General features: G+C 42.0%; 1 protein-coding gene across 1 annotated transcript in view; it reads left to right on the top strand.

Moving 5' to 3' along the window:
* Positions 1 to 6,000, top strand: part of nav3 (neuron navigator 3) — a 205,652-nt gene that overhangs the window by 112,219 nt on the left and 87,433 nt on the right. The window lies entirely within an intron of this gene.

The raw sequence follows: 6,000 nt of genomic DNA, 5'->3' as shown, positions 1-6,000 counted from the left end.
TAAAAGAAAAGGGAAAAAAAAAAAAGAAAAAGAAAGAAAAATCAATTGTGGGGAAATGTCAGCGATGCAGCCAGAAGCTTCTGGGCGAAAGCAGTGAGCAGACGGATACAGGAAGTATCTGCCACAAGCCATTTTATCAATCTTCTCCAGTTTATTTTCTCTCTTACAGGTAGTTTCATTTGCTCCCGTCATGTCACACTCCCTCTATTTGATCTTACATCCTTTTAACATTTTTACTTGTGGCTTTACAAGCTTTTATTTTCTTTATATTGCTCGTGTAGTTTTTATGCTCTGCTTTCATCACATAATATTGTGCCATTGTGTAAACACTCAGCCCACGGTGACGAGACAGGGATGTAAATTCACTGTTAATGACATCTGAACATAAACAAACCACATCGCTGTTTCGTGACTTATTACTGTATTTGTCTGATGATTCAGTTGCTACAATGGAATTTTAAAGGCCATGGACTAAGTTTTGATTTCAAGTTCATCCTCAATAATTTTTCATAAGTGTTCACCACATTTGTTGTGCAGTGCATGAAGATGTTTTTTTTTTTTACCTCATTATCCAATGAAGAATGTTGTGTCTGGCCGATGGAGAGTTTCAGATTTTTATCAAAGACCCTCTAAGTTCATCTGAACGTTCTCCCACCACACACACAAACTTTTATTTCTACTATTCAACATGGCTCAAGTGTTTTTGGTCAATAGCCTTCTTAATTTTTAATCATAAACACTTCACACCAACTTCAGACATATTTCTCCACTGTTCCCGAGTCCAAATCATGTTTTATCACTTGATTAATTACGGTACGTGCAGCTTCGGCTGGTTTGTTTGAAGGCCCCGCCCACTGCTGGTATAAAATCAAATACATACAAATGCAGATTTTTTTTTTGTTGACATAAACAGATACAGATACATATCGTAACTCTGTGTTTCACCTCTAATGATGACTGATGCTGACTGGTCTGACCTGTAATGGGGGGGGCAGCCTGTATATGAAAGTTCTGAGGGTTTTTCATATATATGTAGGAATGTGTGTCTCCAAGAGGACGAAGTAAAACTACGGTGTTGCTTTGTTTCTCTGCTCTCACACAGTGAAGCTCTGACCAGAGAGAACAGGAACTCAAAGGGCACGAGGAGCATTGCATCACTCTTGTTGCCATGCAACTATCTAATTGGCCGCAGCCAACTAAACTGAAGCCTCAAAGGGCATTGTTTTTTGTTGTTAAGTGGAGCTGGACTGAAGAAAGTTGGTGATTGCGCTGCTTGTTGTTAAAGATGAGGATGAGTTGTGAGACTGTGATGTAATGTGGGGAGCGGCTAAAGAGCAGGAAAGGGTTCAACTAAGAGTCTGACAGAATGCATCCGAAACAAGGTCAATACTGCACAGCCGGCTGCAGGTTTGTGTGTGTCTGCGTATGTGTTACTTCACTCTAAAATCCTGGCGTCATGCTTCTGACTTCCTGCGTAGAATCTGGCATTTAGTTGTCAACAGCATGTTGTGTTTGTGTGTGTGTGTGTGTGTGTGTGTGTGTGTGTGTGTGTGTGTGTGTGTGTGTGTGTGTGTGTGTGTGTGTGTATTTGTTAGCAGAGGGTCGAGAAGAAGTGACATTTCATTCCTCGGCCGCAGAGGAAAAGAAAAAAAAAGAGAGAGAGAAGAAGAAGAGGAGTCTGTTGCCATGGCAACGGCAAGTCACTACACAGTGAAAAAATGTGATGGCGCACTGAAACAGCCTCAGGGATGGGGAAAGGGGAGCTGGTAAGAGGGAGGGAGTGGAGGGAGGGGGGTCTCTAAAGACGGGGTTAATTGACTGGACACACAAACAGAGACATACTGTACGTACACAGACACACACAGGATCACACAAATGCTTGTAGCCTCTTTCATTCACATTCATAAACTGCCTTGAGGGCCACTGCATTTTCTCTAAAGATGAGGGGTAATACAGAGGACACACACACACACACACACACACACACACTTTGAAACACAAGAAGGGATGCTCTTTCATCCATGTTTACATCGGTATGAGATGGCAGCCCAGACACACACACACACACACACGCACACACGTAGAAATACAAAAGAAAGCTGCCTTTTCCCTTCACCAGGTGATTTGTAAGTTTACCTGATGGGACTCTATTGGTTAAGATTAAATCATAGTACCTCAGCTGGTCTGAGATCAGACCCCCACTGTGTTCTGACTTATCTCACCCTTTTAACTGATAACAGGAAAACATGAGGTGGCTGCCAGTTCACTGTCCTTTTAAATATGCAGAAACATTGTTCGGGCTGGGGGGGGGGGGCTGCTGTTGTACAAATACACTGTCACACATTCAGAGCTGGAACATGCACACTCTTTTGCATGCTTCAATATTAGATGCATAGCTGTAAACATGTACAGTCAACAGTTACAACAGTCCAGTTTACAATTTGAAGCACATACGCACACTCTTCAACACACACACATATGGAGCTCACTCCTACTATGTAGAATCAGTCTTCAGAATTAGACCATCATACCAGCCAAACTTTTGTTTTTGAGATGGTGGGTTGTCAAGTAAGACCCTAATAAACACACCATTTGATGGGATATTCAATAATTGAATACAGTACAATTTTAAATAAAGATCAGGTCTCAGGGGGAAGAGCAGGTCATCCACTAATCAGAAGGTCGGTGGTTCGATCCCCGGCTCTTCCAGGCCGCGCATCGAAGCGTCCTTTGGCAAGATACCTAACCACGTGTTCGTCCTCACGGCTGTTTCCTCAGTGTATGGGTGTGATGTATGAATATGTGTGTGAATGGGGGAATGTGGCAAATTTTGAGTGGTCAGTAAGACTAGAAAAACGCTATAGAAGTGCAGTCCATTCCACTGAAAGAGTGTCAGATCACAGACAACACAATAGCTGAGGCGTGGTATGTAAATGTTGGACGCACAACTCTTTGACCTTTAACTAGAATTTTGTTTAAATTCATATCATATTTTATCTTTGTTCACTAAACTGATGACCAGTATGTTTGAGCAGCCGTCTGGTTTTGTTGAACTCTTTTCTGAAATGATCTCAACAAGATGTTCAGGATTGCCATCAGCGTGTGAGCAGCTGCAGTAATTTTACACCTGCTGACTGGCTACAGACCTGAATTGCTGTCATAAATAGAATAGTTTCACAGAAATAGCGAGTTTTCTTTCTTGTAATCCTAATGAGTCCTCGGCGTATGGTAAAAAAAAAATAAAAAATTGCACGTCTTCTTTATGATTAAACCTCTTTGTTGTTTTTTTTCCAGTATTAAAACACATTAAACATATAGAAGATTCACACACATGAAATATAAGATAGGGAGGTGAAGGGAAAAATTAATAATAAATAAACAAAAACACAACATGCACATTCCTCAGTGTATGACACAGGCTATTAGACATCAGCATTACACTTACAGTCATATGATGCATAGAGAAAAGGGATGGGATACGTGAATGTCAGTTGTCTTGGTGATCTCCTCTACCTTTTGTACTCAGACGTGGGCCCAGTAATTGCATGTCTGAAATGAAGACGTGGCGATGGATAAATCCTCTTGCCATTACTGGACATTTATAGTCTGGTAAAGACATGGTATTGTTAGCGCCTGACAGATTGCACTTTTCACTCTGGAGCTGACACAGTGCACTGAGGCGTTTCCAGGCATGTTTTAAGGGTTTAGAAAATGTTGTCAGAAGTGTAAGCCGGTTAAAGTGTCTCGGCCCAGACACAGCTGAAGCTGAACCCCCCTAGCCAGACCCCCACCCCCCCCCACCCCCCTTCTTCGTCTGCCTGAAGAGGCTTTACACTGCAGACTGGAGGTGACTCACAGCCAGCTGAACCCGGCTCGCTGTGCTGACTGACAGCCAGACAGGCACTCAGTCTAATGGTGTATAACTTCATGCTTTCACTGGATCTCCTTCCCCTCTATTCTCGCCCCATCTCTAATTCTGCCTTTCCTTATTGCCTCTATTTCACAAAAATGGCTTTAAACTCACATATGTAAGGAGATGCCAGCCTTCTGTTTGTGTGTGTGTGTGTGTGTGTGTGTGTGTGTGTGTGTGTGTGTGTAAGATAAAGAGAGAGGGAGGGAAAGAGTAGAGCTGATGAACTGAGTATCATCCCGCCAGGAAAAGTAGGGTGTGCGTAAAGGTCAGCGCTCAGCAGCCAACGCTAAAACATTTATTTTACACGCATGACGGATGTTTATGTGCTCTCGGTGTTTGTGTGTGTTGCTTGGCTCGCAATGTTACATTCGCCAAGCACCATTTTACTGAAAATGCGGCAAACAACTTTGTAATGCACCATAGCCCAGCATTCAGGCCTGTAATGGCGTAAATGCCAGCAAATGTAATAAGTGGTTAGACTCTGAAATGATGTCTTGAAAGGTTTGAAAAAACACGATAAAAGCCCAACATCTACAGGTATATAGACACAGATCTGTTTGAGGAAATTATTACAGTATACTTGAATAGTTCTTGACTTACCATTAGATAATGCAGCATTGATAACTCGATCATCGTTATAAAGTCTAGAAGGGTTTGAAATCTTCACATATAATACAAACTGTAGCTTTCACATTAGTTGTCAGTGAGTTTTCCTGCTGCTGACTTATTTTCATTCATATATTTCTACTGAATATGGTTGAATGTCTCTTGTGGTTTTGAAAAAGTTACACATTCTGCACACAATCAGGATGTTTTAGTGAAAGGTACGGTGGCCCTGAGAGCTCAACGCACTGCGGCTCAAGAGAACGCGTGCAAATACACACAGCACAGGGAAATATAGACACACGCGCTGCAAGAAGCACGCACGACAATGTAAGTGTTTCCAGCGGACACAAAGAAAGTGAGGAAAGCTTTGTGACTTTTGAAGTTAAACGCATTGAGCAACAAGTGCGTCCCAGCTGGGTTCATCGTTTTTTTTTTTTTTTTTGCTTTTTTTTATGTGTCCCCTTGGAAACACTTCCGTTGTCGTCCGTGCTACTCACAGCGTGTTTCAGTATTTGGTCGTGCCGTGAGTATTTGCAGCACGTTTTCTGTGCATGGAAAGGTGCCCTGTGGAGCTTTCATAGACAAACAAAAGTTGTGTTTACCTTCAGTGTTACACACCAACACACAGGGGAACAACTCTTAAAAACATTTCCCCATGGCGCTGCTAGTGGTTAAACAAAAAAAAAAATTTAGCTTCAAATGAGAAGTCTAACCTAAAAATCCACCCAGTGTAATGCACCTTGTGGATTCTCCTATATGTCTAAATGTAGACGACGTGATGTCCTGATATTTTCAGTTTGACAGCAGGAAACGTTTTTATCAGTTTTATTTTTGATGCGAGTCCCTGAAGCAGCGATGTCTGCCATTTTCTCCCAATGATGAACAATCATACAGGTAGAAATCCCTGGATCAGAGGCACAGACACTGATTTTCTACACCCACGACAGTCTCAATGTATAACGGGTTTTCTTTCAGTTGAGTTTGCAGCGTTCGCTTTCTCTCCAGTGGAAAAGCTCACTTTCCTCTTGCTACTGTATAACACAGCTGAATGCAGGACGTTCCCAGTCATCCTTCCAGGGCTGTTGAGAACAATTCTAGGGAATGCAGAAATGTAAAAATGTAAAAAAAAAAAAAAAGTAGGTAGGTTCATGTTCAAGTTGCTGCAAATAGAAAATGAATAATAACTCCTCAGACTCCTAAAACATACCGATCATCAAACACTGATGACATTCAACAGTGAACCTGGGGTGGATGTTTTCCTTTCCCTTAATGTTAACATAGCTGGTGTGATTTCTTTTTTTCTTTTTTTTTTGTTGTTGTGTTGTTGTTGTTGCCACGCCTACAACATGATGGCTCTTATAACCACTGTAATCCCGCAAACATGCTGTGACAGGCCTCTGTAGGTGTAATTCAGAGGGGGAGGGGGGAAGCCTGAACAGGAGGATTCAGCACACTTGAGTGCAAACTCCTTCGAGACACCA

Source organism: Seriola dumerili, unplaced genomic scaffold (assembly GCF_002260705.1).
Source record: "Seriola dumerili isolate Sdu_G_001 unplaced genomic scaffold, Sdu_1.0 BDQW01000138.1, whole genome shotgun sequence".
Taxonomy (NCBI): Eukaryota; Metazoa; Chordata; class Actinopteri; order Carangiformes; family Carangidae; genus Seriola; species Seriola dumerili.
The sequence above is the reverse complement of the archived record's forward strand: the minus strand, read 5'-3'. Positions and strand labels throughout refer to the sequence as shown.